Source organism: Apis cerana, linkage group LG9 (genome assembly GCF_029169275.1).
Source record: "Apis cerana isolate GH-2021 linkage group LG9, AcerK_1.0, whole genome shotgun sequence".
NCBI lineage: Eukaryota > Metazoa > Arthropoda > Insecta > Hymenoptera > Apidae > Apis > Apis cerana.
The window spans coordinates 2485760-2501944 of NC_083860.1; the positions used below are offsets into that span (position 1 = coordinate 2485760).

Genomic DNA, 16185 nt, shown 5'->3' on the forward strand with positions numbered 1-16185 from the left:
TTAAAATATAATAATACTTAATTGTTGTATATTTATCACCACTAATTTCTAGAATTGAAATTTAAATTCTTAAAATACGAAAATTTTCTTCTATTTCTTATTAAAAATATATTTCTTTTATAAAAAGACTTGTGTTAGACATTTATTATTTTAATAAAGATTTAAAATTAATTAAGTTTAATATCAAGGACTTCATATCTATCTCTTTGAATGATTTCTTTATTTAAATAGAAAATTAATAAATATAAGTATAAGTTAAAAAAAATTTGCATATGGTATAGTTTGTAAATATTTAGATCATCATGATGATAATTATATATTATATATATTTATGACTTGTATATATAAATAATTATCTGATATATAATAATAATACAATAATATAATAATAATAAGTTACAAAGTTATACTCAATATACTACGAAAATCAAATTTTTTACTAGCATTAAAAGTTTTCAATGAAAAAGTGCACTTTTTAAAATAAAAGTCAAATTTCCTAATTAAAAATTTTATTCTTTGTTTAAAATGCTTGAATATAAAAGAACAATGTCAATTGATGCACTAGTCCTCGAAAAACAAACTGGAATTTCATATTACTACCTCCTCTTCTAGCATTAAATCGCTGGTTGTGATCTCTATAGTCTCAGTTTAACTTGGATCATGGCGGAAGAGAATTTGGAATGATTATCAAGAAGAGAGTCCTGAAGTACTACGAGTTTCCAAACGATAGTTTGGTGAAATAACAAGTCCTGGTTTGATACTAGAGCAGTGCTTAAGCCATCTTAAGAGCCTGTTGTCGATCCCTATTGAGTTGTCACTAAATATTCCATGTTCGAAATTCCCATCTTCGGTTGCTGTAATCTGTCTCCAAACAATCGATTAAACAAGAAGACAATTTCCTGTTGATTGATACATTTTGATTAATTGAAGTGCAATTCTATAAACAATATTATGTAAATATAATGTAAATATAATATAATATTTGTATAAAAAATAATATTATAATGTTAATCTTAGCAATGTTATACTGTTTTTTTATACATAATATATTGGTATTTTCTAAATTTTGAAAAAAAATTGTTGAAATGTGAATTTGATAAATTCAAAATCTTGCAGAAAATTTTGAATTATTTTTCGAGATATTCGAATTTTCTTTGAGATATTTATTTAATCTCAAGATTAAATATTAAAAAAGAAGTTAAATAATTTTATATTTTTAAGTTAGATTAGGTTTAATTTTTACATTAATATGTAATACAATAACAAAAATGTATATTCTATTAGAATGATGACAGATTCTAATATTAATAATATAATTCTATATTGATTATTATTAATAATGTAATAATAATAAATATATAATAATTTTATGGGATAAATAATTGTATTAATTGGAAGAAATATTTATAAATAAGAATATCTATAAATAAGAATATATCTATTTACTTTTATTATTATATATTTTAGAAAATAATATAAATTCAAATATATTTTCAATAATTTATTTTATCATTTATTATCATCTATAAATCTTAATATCACTTTAATAAATTTTTTTATAAATCTTTTATAACTTCTGATATTAAACCTATTAAACCTATATCACATTTACATATATTATTTTCAAGTTAAAAGTATCCATCAATTTTCTTTTGTAATTATCTACACCTTCGTTATATGGTAATTCCATTAAATTGTCTGAGTGTAAAACTGTGTAACGCCATTAGAATAAAAGCCCTTCTGTTTGCGTCGCCTTATATATACTATAATGAGAACCTTCATTTAAATCTATTTTCACTGACACTATAGCTTATGCTTTGTGTTTTTTAACTATGTACTTTTTTTTTGCTTCCATACGTTGTCTCAGTACTTTTACGTTTTATGGTTAATATCCACAAAATAGTGATTTGAGATTATTCTAGCTATACTATAGCTATTATATTATATATACTATAACTATTATATATTACACTAGTTATAGTCACATAACAATTATATTAAAGAATATAAATTATTTAGTTTTTTTATTTGTTTTTCTCTTTTCTCCTTTCTTTTCTCATTATAGATTTTTTTTAATTTATAAAATGATTTAGAGAAAAAATATATAAAGTTATCTATTGAAATTAATTGATCACTTTACACTTATATGGTCCTCGAATTTTTGTATCTTAAATTGCTTATTATTTTAGCGAAAAAAGTTCGAGTTGTCTTAAAAAAAAATTATAATACAAAGTGAAAAGGAATAATAAAACATATTGATAATGATTTATATGTTCTTTATTATATTAAAAATATTTAATATTATATTAAAAAATATTTTAACAATAAGAGAATAATTAAGTCAAATACAATACAAAAAATATAATAGGATTAAATATACTCTTAATATTTAATATTAGTTAAAGATAATTACTTAAAATCTCCATAACTTTCATTTATAAAATAACAAAATAAATTTTATTTATTCAAAAAACATTTGCAGTATTTCATCACTCATATTTTCTAACCCACATTTCAATATCTTCAATCTCTGAAAGTGATATTATTCGCTTCTATCTTCACCATTATTACTCCATAAAATACTTATCAAACAATTCCAATCATTTTCAAAAAAAAATCGAATTTTTTTTTTCTCTCGTCACATTCCCTTCTCGTAAAAGAAAATTGTTTAACCAAATAGCGAATCATATGCATCGAATTTCATTTATCTCTCGATCAGAGCTCTCGAGGACCCTCGAACACGCATGCTCGAAACAGTTTCACGGAGCGCACAGCGAGATGCGCTTTACACAATCGTACACGTTATCAGTGATCCACAACCAAGCCAATAAAGTGGATGAACGCACGGATGTAACGTCGATTTTATCGTTTCGGTGATCGTCCTCCGCCCCAGTGGCGGTGAAACGTTCCAGGTTTACAGCCCCAACAGTCCCTAGGTATACGATAATCACGTGAATACCAACCTCTAATGTCTAGGAACAGGCTCGAGGCAATGCATTTCAATGTACCGACAACCTCCACGCTTGATTCTCCCGTCTGGTGACTGGTTGCGAGTATACCTAAGTGATTCCGGATTGGCGCGCTAATGACTGTTTCATATTCATTGGGTGTGCGCATTGCTACCATCCTGCTATACTTCGGTTACATACGTCGGCCAACAGTTTATCGCCTCTGCTTCTCCGTTCTTTCACGCTGCTCTCTACTAATCCTAGGGACGGTTAAATGCGGTTTCCATCCAGGTCTCGCCGCCAACTGTTGATCTGGATGATTAATGATCGAGAGCTTTAAGCTTTCACTTTTGTGTTGTTGTATTACGTAATTCGCGTGTAATTTGTGATTCCATGTGTTGAAGCTTGATTCAAGGTTTTAGTTCAAGGTATGATTCGTTCAATAATTTTATCTGGTCGATAATGAGTGAAAGCTTATTGTATTGTTGTCACGTATCAAGTTCTTAGATATAGATATATGAATTAATTGTGATATTATTTTAAAAACAGTTATTTTAAAAACAGTTTATAGAATAATAATAACAGATACTTATATGTATATATTTTTAATTGATCAAATAATTGTTATTTGCGAGAATTATTTTGTACGATAGAAAGAAATTTTTTTTTGGTTTATATTTTCAGATTTTGCTTATTTATTAATTAAAAAAATTTTTTACTAAAAAAAAATTCTTTGATATTGAAGTAAAATATAGTGAATTTGATATATAAAGCTAAATGTTGCTAATATTGTTGCTTTTGCTATATATGTGGTTATTATTATTAAAATGTAAAATTTTATTCTTTTTCCTTTAAAATATTTTTTTATATTAATATAATTAAATAAAGGAAATAAAAATTTATAATTCTGATCGAAATATATTAAATAAATGTCATCATTAATGATACCAAAAAGTAATTTGAAATTTAATATAAAATTACCAATATTCTTCATCACTTTAAATCAATTTTCTCAAAATCCTCCCCAAAAATTCATATTCCATATTTTCACATTTTAGAATCGAGGAATAATAATCAATAGTCTTTTTCTCGTACCAATAATTACGAAAAACTTTGTATCGAAGAATACTCGATTGCAAAGCGATGCTAAAAGGATACGTTCCAGTGTTTTTATCGATGCGCGTTGCATAAAAAGCCACCGAAAAGAACAAGAAAAAAAAAAAAAAGACGAAAGGAAAACGACGCAACCAGACCGCGGCAGCAAAAGGTGGATGTTTTCAGGTGCGATCAATATAGCATATCACCCTCGTCGTCCCTTGAACTCTTTTCCTTTCTTTCCATCTATCCTCTTTTTTCTCAATCCTCCCATCTCTGTCAACTTTTCGAGCCTACAGAATAGCTGTCTCTCTCTTTCCATCCATCGCGCCAATCCTTTCTCCATCATTTTCCTGCATGCCCTCTTTGTCTTCGGTTGCTGCGTCCCAATGAAAGTCTCAATGTCACGGTCCCTGTAATTTTCTTGTCTGAGCAGTAGCGCGTGTACAGCGAAACCGAGCCAGTTTTTTTCGTGCAGCTCGTTCTAATTAGTAAATGTACCCGACCAGATGAAACATCGATAAAAAGAAAAGAAAGGAACGGAGAAAAAGAAGAAGAAGGAAAAAAGAAGAGAAAGAAAGAGGGAAAAAGAGAAACGTCAGAATTGTACCGCCTTGTGCGTCGAGCACCCTACTGTTTTCGTGTTTGCGCGCACGGTTCCGCACGCACGCGGCACGCGGTTCATGCGACGTCGTTTCCACGGCGAGATTTCTCTAAAGTGGGGTTGATCGATTGCGGACTGTCTAGACGGTTCGTTTGAACGCGTTCGTGCTCTTTTCAACGAGCGCCACCACGTCGAATCGCATCAACGAAACAAATTGGTGGCCGCGTTAAAGGCAAATTTTCGTAAATTAGTTCAGTCGTACAAAAGCCCCCACCGAATTACATCGGGAACGTATTTATCCGACGATTCGATCGTTCTTAATTCGTTTGATCACAAGTTATTCACTTAACGAGCGAAAATAATCGTATTTTACTGTGCTGTTCGAATCGAAATTCAGTCGATAAGTAAGTTATTTTTCTTATCTGAAAGGAATTGGAATGAATGGAAAAAATATAATCTATTTAACATTGATATTTTATGGATTTTTTTTTTTAATATTTTTATTGTAGATTATAGAGAAAATAAATGTGAAGATTAAATTATATTTATATTTAGTGATCAGATCTCTTAATAATCTTGAAAGAAATGAAGAAAAATAAATGTTATTATGACTTTGTTCTTATTGGATTTGAATGACATTTTTAACTTAATTTTGTTGTGAACGATATGTATAAATAATAGAAAAAAATAGCTGAAGAAAGTTATTCTATCTCATTGAGAAAAGAAATTAAGTTATGCGAGAATAATTGCTTCGTAAATAATGGATTTCAATTGAGTTAGATAATAATTCTTGATCGTTGTTTTTCATAGTATATTTCTTGTAATAATAATCACAGTTAAATCAAAGTTGCATACAAAATTAGAGAAGTAACATGTTCAGCAGCGTATTTATTTAATTATAGTATACGTTCATAAATTAACAGTGTACTTCCAATAATTAAAATTGTTATATATAGAATGAATCCTAAAATAAAAAAGAAATAAAAATATATTTATTATCATCATTGCATAAAATATAAATTGTATAAAATATGTATTTCAAATGAAATTATAAAGCAATATGCATATAAAAATAATTTACTAAATAATTTACAAAAATTTATAAAACATTCTTGTTTAATTTCAATGATGAAATATTACAAATTATTTACACATTTTGCAATAAAACATTTCTTTTACTTATTTATTTTTCATTTGTATAATTTATTTCTATAATTTTTAAAAAAGATTATAGAAAATTTGTCTCGAAAAAAGAGTTTTTATCTCATCAAATTACATTCTTTATATACAAAACTTTCTTACAATATTTGTTTCTTTCATTCTTTCGATTTGCTTCATTAAAAGCAACCTGTATAGTTAGCCACGAATGTGGCAGAAAATAGCAAGGATTGGAAACTTGGATTTCTCCGCAACTTTCGCGGAAATTGCTTATCCGCGCGGTGCTTTCTGACTGTCCATTTCCTCCGCGGAAAAACCGTTTATCCTACATTTTTCCCAATCGTGCTCTACACGTAATGAAGAATCGACACTTATCCTTGCACACGTTCTAGTAAACTGGTCGGAAGCGTATTAGAACGCTCACGATTTTCGTTTTAACTTCCCGCCATTCTATTGCCTCCAGGTGTTAGCACCAGAGACAACAATGTCTATACCATCGAGTAATTAGAACGGAGCGTGTCAGCTCCTTCTTCAATCATTGGATTTTTCAATCGTAGATTTTTCTTTCTTTTTTCGTTAATCTTTCAGTATATCACGTACACTACATCTCAAAAGTATTTGAAACATGTTTATACTTTTAACATTTCGATCTACTATGATTTTATTTTTTTAATTTCTATATATATATTTTTAACATTTCAATTTTGAAATTATGCATATTATGCAAAAATAATTAGTACATTTATACATATAGTAGAATATTGCTATAATACTTAAATTGGAAAATGTAATAACGAAAAGAATTCTTTTGCTTTTGAGATTGTTCTTCAGATTATTTAAATTTATTAATTGTTTTTGTATTATTGTTAATGTATAAACTATATAATAATAATATAAATATATATGTATAATATATAATAACATATTAAATCTATTGTGATATAAGTATAAAATATTGATAAGTATATATTCTTGATATAATTTTAATTACTAGTCTTATAATCAAACTTATATGAATGATAATGTACATATATGTATAAAATTTATAGTCAATTACTGAAAATTTTTAGAATTAAAACTTTTTGTTTAACAAAATTAGTGAGCAAATTCTGATAGGAAAATTTATTTGAATAATAAAATATTATGTATATACAAAAGCAATGTGATGATAAGCAAGTAATTTTTCTCAAAATCAAAATATTTTTGAAGATTTCATTATTATATCAATAATTTTCGTACAAAGAGTACAAAAATGGGAGTATTAAACGATTAGTAAACGATAAATAAATAAAAGAATCGCAACGATCTAAACAAAGTATGAAAATTAAATATTTTCATTTTCCAAAATATTCATCCTACAACAGTGTAATTTCCATTAACCTCGAAATATTTATTTTTCGCATAAAATGTTAATTTCACTTGCAACATCACTTTCGAAAACGTTCAACCGCTTAAATAATAAGAATACAAAGGCAAAGTACAAAATAAAGATATTGAGGAATCCAGGATAAATGGAACATCGTGTATATTGAAAAACATGAAAAAAAATCGCCACAGGCACGTGCACCTGTGTATACATCCGAACACAGAAAACTCAACGTCAGTATTCGTTAGCAAGATGACCAAAAACGCGAATGAAGAGGCCAAGAAAGGAGGAGAGGGTGTAGTGTGGTTTCTTTAGTGGCGAGTGCCGCCCGATGGAAGCTTTGAGTTCCACAATAGGTCGGCTTCTTACTACCACGACAAGACGGCAGCCCGCACTTTCGAGTCTGCTTAATTAAACAAGATATCAGTGCGAGCCTTCAGGCCCTCTGGCGAGATCCTTTTCAATCCTTTCGTTTCTTTCCCCCTTTTCTCGCCCTTTTTCCTCCCCTTCTCCCGTTTCCCCTCGTTTTCTTCCACCACTCACCACCGAACTCCTTCAACTCTTAGCCAGCTTTTCCACGTGTTCGTTTCCTTAATGACGACTTCTTTCTTCAATATATTTTTTTTCTTTACTTCTTTTCTCTTTTTCTCTCTCTTCTCTTCCCTTCTCTTCGTTTTTCTTTTTTTTTTTTTTTTTTTTTGCTTTAAATCCGATCTTAATTCCGCATCTGCTCCTCGCAACTTCACGTAATACGATTTTTAATTTATATTTTGTGCGAAATTTAGTACGAATGTATACCATGTTTCGCGTTACTGATCATCTTTCTTTAAATGTTTTGTTATAATTGATGATTGTGATGTAATTTGTAATTTGGGAAATTTTGATACGTGATATGTGGATATATTCTTTTATAATTTTGAAAAAATATTAATTTATTAGATTGTGTGTATGCGAAATTTGTATGAATTTTAAAATCGATAAGATGATATTGATCGTTAAAATTTGTTTTAATAATAATTAGTTAGGAACTACAATATTCATAAATTATATATAACGTTGAATTTTTAATAATTTAATCATATTTGAAAACGTATATTTCGCCAGAAAATTTAATTTTTACCTTGGAATAATTTCATTTTAAAATACTACTGATATTTATTATTTCAACTTTATTTTCTTATTTTCTTTTTATTGAAAAAAAACGAATGAACATATCATGCTACAGTAGCAGCAAATTATTAACAAAATTTGTAATAAGCATATTGAAATTTTATTGTATTGGATATTATCGTAAATAATAATAGCGATTTACATGACTATAATTTTCAGCCCATTATATGATAATCATAAGCCTTCATAATTTAATTTATTCGACAATGCTTTGACGTTAATTACACGAACCATCAAGAGTACGTAACAAGAAAATTATCATCATTATTATCATCAAAAGTGTCCTAGTTATAAAAATTGCCCGCCTATAAATCTGGTGGTGACTCATTGTCAGATAAGTAGTAAAATATCTCTTTTAAACGAAAGTAGCCGAAATTATCAGATACTGCTCGAGAGATGAATTTATTTCGAGCGAATAAAATTGGAAATGGTGTTTATTTATTAAAATTGTCAACGATAATACGAAATTTGATTATACATTGTTGTAATTAATGCTATACAAATCGTTATTGGAATAAATCGATATTAAACGTAATAAAAAAAAAAAGAAAAAGGAGAGGGGAAAAAACAGGAAAAAAGAAGAGAAAAGAAAAACAATACATTTGGATGAATAATTCGTTGATTGCGCATTTCCGTGCCTTTCGCTTAAATTCGCTGATTGCCGATAAAAGCGCAAAACGAAAATGAACCGCTGCACGTAAATTATACGGTCGAGATTCAACGCGTTAATTTATTACTGAATTACATGCAATTTAAATGTTACGCGTCGATCACGAGCACATAGACAACACTAGATTTAGAATTGGTCTGCGTAAACTGCCATCGGTGCATGTGTGTAAATTTGTGTAATCCGAAACTATCGAGAAAAAATATTTTTGGAACGTTTTATTTTTGGAACGTTTTATTTTTGGAATTTTTTTTCTTTTTTCCTCGAAATTGTTCAGGAACAACATGACAACAACCGATTTCGAGAATGTACAAATAAATTGAAGGTTATCGAATCTGTAATCTACTACCTTCGATAGCGGTAGATATATTTCGAGCAGAAAATATTGGAAAGTAATTGTCGAAATAATTTTGTTAAGATAAAATAATATTTGGGGATTTGTTTCATAGTCATAAATAAAATGATAAATATATCGATGAAAAATATTTGTTTAAAATAGAATATTCTATGAATTTTTAATTAGAATAATAATTTTTTAATATATATTGAAAAAAATTGTGTGAAATAATATTTATTTTATGTGTTAAATTGACATTGATTTCAAATATTATTTATCGATTATGTTTATTTAATCAAATAAAAGAAAAAAAATAAATTTATTCAGAAAATAAACTATTTATATTTTATGATTGAATGAATATTAATCCTTTCATGCTTCAAATTACAATTGTTGAAAATAAATGAAAAATAGATGGATAAATTCGTTCAAAATGAATAATGTATATTTTAATATGAATACTAAATAAATATATAGAAAATAAAACTAAAATAGCTTTCATCATGCTATCGAATTTTAATCTGATATATAATATATTCTTTAAAACCTAATCTAAAAAAAAGCTCAACTTTAAAATAAAAATCTTCGATTTGAACAAATATATATATTCATGCACATATAGGATAATTCACGAATTGTCAGAACTGTGAATTTCTAATTATCGTTATGCAAGAATATGCTTTTAACTTGGAAATTAAAGTTTCTCCAATGTTTACCACATTATGCAAATAGTTATAGTTATAAAGAACGTAAACGATAATATGCTTCGTCATCCAACTGCTTTGCTAACTATGTTCTCCCTTATCTGAAGTTTCATAGAGGGAAGCATCCCGTTTAAATGGTTCAACTTTAATTAAATCGGTTACAACTAATTAAGCGTATATTATTCTAAAAGAGCTGTTTTCCGAGCATAGAAATAATCCTGAAACGAGTTGTAGGGCGTCTAACAATCTGAGATATATAATTCTACAATGAAATTTCTACAATCTGTAATCAAAAGTGATATATCTATTTTATATCACGATACGAATCGATATAAAAATCTATTTAATTATATAATATAATCTTGATAAACATTTATAAGTAGTACTTCTCGATTATTTGAATAACATATATTAAATATTGAAATAGATCGATTAATGAAATTAAATATTTTTTTTTTTTTTTAGCTTTCTGAAATCTGGATTCATTTGTTTTTTGTTTAAATATTAAAACAAAGATCGTAATATAAAATTTGTAGCATATTATTGTTTATTTTAATTCTAAATGAGTATATTTTTAATTCTTTAATAATATAAAAAAAATTCAAAATACAGATTTTTGGAATTCTTTACAATAAATTTTTAATCTTTTATAATTAATAAATTTTAATGACTAATACATAACTTTTTTTAATATTCCAAGCTTTAAAAATCTATAAAATGTAAATAAAAATTCATTCATTAACATCTCAGAATTGTTTTAAATTTAATATTTCAAATGATTAAATTTAAATAAATATTTAGATAAAGTTTTATTCAGAAAAAGTTATTACAAAATATATTTTATAGAAGATTATTCTGCTAGAAACTTTAAGATAATTTGTAAAACTTATTTTTTCTTGTCAGTTTATTAATTTTCATTCAAAATAAAATTACAAGATTAATATATCATATAATATTTTTCAATTGATATCATTACGATAATATTTAATGACAAATATTCAATGACAAATATGAAATATTTCTCATTATATTATAATCTACAAAGAAATAATTTAAAAAACTTAAGAATTTATATCATAATATTTTTTAATTGATTTTGATTTTGAGTTTCAACTACAAATATAAAATACTTCTTATATCTTATCTTCTTAAAAAATATAATCCAGAAATACTCAAAATTAAATTAGTGCAACTATTAGAATAATAATTTAAACAGATTAGTAAATCTACGAGCGAAAAGACGAGGCGAGCGGAATATGTGTATCATCTGTTCAATTTTCGTGATAAAATGCACTGAAATCGGAATTGTGAGCTACTTGTCGCAGGACGGATTGGTAAATTTGCATGAAATATGATTGCACACCCATGACATATATCTTCCATATCGCGTAAAACATTTTGACGAGAACCATAGCTCTTTTCGTGGCCACTCCTCTCTGTTTCATTTGCATCCATGCATCCCGAACGATTCTCTATCGTTCGAAAGATACTTACAAAGATACTTGCATCCAGGTTTCACAAATCTCATAAGCAAAGTAATATTGCGGAGACAGCGGAAAAGTTTATCTATTTTCGAAACTGAATAGAAATATTTCATGCTTATCTCGACAAGAACGTGCAAACAGAATAGGTCTCGATGGACCTATATTGTATAAAATATTTAACGATATTTGGACAAAGATGACGATGGAAGATGAATAATAGATACCAAGTTAGGTCGATTGTTTCTGAACTTTGTGAAAAGTATTTTACGAAGATTGTTCCATATAGAAGATAAAAAGTTGTGGCTCTTTTCTATTTTAAAAGTTGTTTACCTAAATTGTGCCGTAAAAATGAAATAAATGCTCGTCATATAGGGCTAATAATTGATATTATTAATCTTTTATAGTTGATTTTAGTTGATTTTATATAAACAATATAATACTTTTTATCGAATGATAAATATATTTGTTTTTAGTAAAATAGATTAAATTCTAATATATTATGTGCTTTGTAAAAATATTTTCATTAATTAATAATAATGATAAAAAGAATTTATATTAAAATAAAATATTTATACTTGCATAAAATTTTAAATATTTCTTACTTTGTCTTCTAATTCTATTATACTTTATTGTATTTTATTACTGTATCATTAAGTGGATAACAAATAGTCTGTTTATCATAATTATATTTATATTTTTGTTTAAATCTAATTTATTTGACTAATTAAAATCTATTCCCTTAGAATAAAACACTATTTATATTTTTACACAAACGATAAAACAATATTATTATTCAATATTCAAAGATTTCTTTCCAGTATAGTGTACATTTTATCACGTCGAGTTACGTGTTATCACGTGCACACAATTTTCACCACAACGTGTCAGCGTCACATGGCCTAACTCATCGCCTGTCTCGCGAGACATTAACACGAGCCGTCGCGACGCCACGTCGTAGATTCGAGTTTTATTAGGTAGTTACGATGTACACACATAGTCCTTGACGTCTACGTAGTTTTGGTGACGTTCGCAGAGATTACTCCCATCCTTTTGGTAAACAGAAACCACTGTCATGTGTTTGACGTCACATACCAGCTTCTTCGTAACTCGTTCATCTTACGTCGCATATTTTCATCTATAAGTGTATAATATACATGTATACATACACTTTAATTGTAAGAGTTATCTAAGAAAGCATAACATATGTATCTTCTTGATTGTAACAGATACTTAAGAAAAATTATTAATGAATTAATTATTGATGAATATGTACTTTGTATTTTACTAATAATACATTTCATATCTTATTAATGATAATAAAAAATAATTAAATTTTCTTTTTAGATTTATATGCACTGTATGTTTGTACAACTATTTTTATTAGTTTTGTAAATTTGGCTATTAATTTTTGTTATTATTTCATAGCTAACATTTTATAAAATGTTTTTATAAATTTGGGAATTGTTTTTGAGCGACGAATTGTAATACAAATATTTTATTATATATTTATTTAATGGATTTAAAAAATTTACTATTTATTATTATTTTATAATATATTTGTATAAAACGTGTTTAAAAAAATTATAGATTCTTAAAATTTAAATATTGAAGGATAAGAACGGTCAAAATTTATTGTATTTATAAACAAATTTATATAAATTTCCATTTGAATTTACAATTCAACCCTCGTTTCAACTCCTACGGGATATGAATATGAATCAACGCTGACACCTATGTAAAGACCCCCAGGAACTATAAAATTTGAGGTTAGAAAGATTAAAGTCAGTCGCGTAGTTTTCGGGTTATTGAACTGTTTCCAGTTTTCTCTAGAATACAATTGAAATAGGATTGATTTCTTGTGTTGAAAGATTTACATTATTCCTGTAAATTTATTACAATCAAAATAAATATTTTTTTATATAAAAATTATGTGAAAAAATTTTTTATAGATTTTTATAGTTATATTCAATCATTATCGAGTTTTATTATAAATCTTTTTTAAATCTCTTTTGAAATAAAAACAAAAATATAACATGAGAATTGATATTGATATGATAATTAAAAATATTTTAATTCTTTTTTTAAATTATTATCATTTGTTAATCTCTTGAGGAATGAGTTTATTAGTAATTGGTAATTATTTCTTATTATATCAATTATTATATCAATTATATATTTAAAATATATTCTTAAATATCAGATGAATCAGATAATACTAAAAAATAAAATCATTCATTTTTCATTTCTTTTAAAATTATCCTTGAAAAAAAATTTAATATATATATTATTATATTAAATATATACAGTATCAATATACAGTGTTCTATTATATTATTTTATATCAATTTCTTCTTTGATTTATTATAATTTTAATTTTTACTAGATTAGATTGATAAACTTAAATTATATATAATAAAATATTGAAAACTAATTATCGTTATTAACTTTTAATATTTAAGAAAGATATTAACTTTGAATATTTACATTAAATCAGTAGCTTAAGAAAATTTTATATTCATCCATTCATTTCGACTACAATTTACTACATTACCGTCGCAATACCATCATCAGATTTAAGGAAGCTACAGATTTCTTCACTGCAAACGCTTCTACCTGAGTGACATGTCGAGACTCGTGACTGGAATGTTCTTGCAATACCTGCCTAGGATATCGAAGAACGTGCATTTCATGCGGTCGCTGCTTTTGTAATTTTGAACTGGAAACCGCGTGCTTCGAATAACGTGTTCCCTTAAGAAAATTTTCATGTACTAACGATTTTGTATAGAATGGTTTCATATTATTATTTTGTAACAACGATGTTACGAATAATGTTATTTCTTTATTCGATTGAAATATTATCATTTAATAAAATTATTTTTTACAATCTTACTTTTTATTGAACAATTTTATTATTTATTGTTTATTTTGTTTTAAATATTATATAAAATATTTCATACAATTAGATTTATATATCTCTTAAGCGACAAAAAATAGAAAAAATTTTCTTTTGGCAAATTTACATATACATGATTTAGTATCTTAATGTTTTTTAAATTCTTTTCTTTTAAATTTAAAAAGAACTTCTAAAAAATGTTAATGTTATAGTTTCAAAGAAAGAATTATAATATTTAGCTTAGATTAATTAATTTAGAATCTATTTTAATTTTATTTTTAATATTTGAATTTATATATACATAAACTTGAGATATTGCTAAACTTATGTGAAACATCTTATATAATAGATAAATTTGTTTAGAAAATAAAATTTAATTAAAAAATTGTATTAAAAATAAACGTGTATAAAAAAAATTAATTGGAATTAAACTTTGATATAATTTAGTATTTAATATTAATAAATTTTTATATAAAAATTCTCTTTATTAGAAACTATCACTTCCTGCAAAGATCAATACTCATGAAGGAACTTAAAAGATTCCTTATTGAAAAGCACTTTTATCCCAGAATCATGACTAGAATTTTTGCGGTATCAGCTTCCAATATTGAAGAACATACGTTTAAAATTAAGTATACACTTTTTTGAAATAATACTTCTTTCTCTTTTATAGATTAAATTTTATATTTATAATATAATTTGTTTTTTCAATTTTTAAAAAATTTTTTTCTTTTCAAGGATTATATTAACATATAAAATATTGAAAGCTTATAGAAGATATACTTTCAAAGATTTAACGATACATTACTATATATTGCTTCCAATTATAAGAGTTTATAACAAAATGATCCTTATCATTTTTACATTTTTCTAAAAAAAAAATATACATTAATAACAATTTTTGTACAATAAATCTAATTTTCCATGATGTATCATTATGTATAATCGAATATATTAAACAAAAATTATGTCATAAAATTAATCAAACCATAAAATTATAATGGATTTTATAATTAAAATTGTAAAATATTTTTCTTATAAGCTCTTATAAGACTCGTGACAGTGTTTGTTGGATTACAAGATCTAAAGTACGTTGAACATATTCCACTTAATACGTATATGTATATGCAGTAAATTCTAAAAGTTAAGCAGATTTTCCAGTACTTGGTAAGATAAGTCTTCCCGGACTTATATACGGAAATTTCTCGTTTGGTTTTCATCCGTTGCGGTTCAAGTTCGTAGAATTAACTGCGCGTTAGTGGTGTATGTCTATGACGGATTTATAACGGCATAACCCTGTTGATGGATTTAAACCGCATGATGAAACAGCAGTAGACCGCTTTTTTTTTTTTTAATCGCGGACAGAGGCATAGAAACAAGATTATAAATTGTAAGACGATTAACAAAAAGATTTTGATAAAATAAAAATTCACGTACAGCAATATTAACATATATCAATTGATGATGATTTTTATATCATCAATCATCAATCAATCAAAATATGTCTAAGTTTAAAGTATGTAATAATTAAGTATATGTGCAAATAAGATGTATATTATCAATAATTTATAATAAGTTAAAAATTGTATTATGGTTTATAAATTAATTAAATTTATTGTTTATATAAAAGGATTGATATCAAAAATATAAGATAATATTGAAATAATTAAATTCAGAAATTCAATATCTCTACATAATGTGTATTTACTTACTATAAAAATAAAAATTATTAAAATATTATACAGTATTATATAATATT

General features: G+C 25.9%; 1 protein-coding gene across 3 annotated transcripts in view; it reads left to right on the forward strand.

The window, feature by feature from the left end:
* Window positions 1–16185, forward strand: part of LOC107995988 (SAM and SH3 domain-containing protein 1) — a 468575-nt gene that overhangs the window by 425731 nt on the left and 26659 nt on the right. The gene's annotated exons all lie outside the window — the stretch shown is intronic.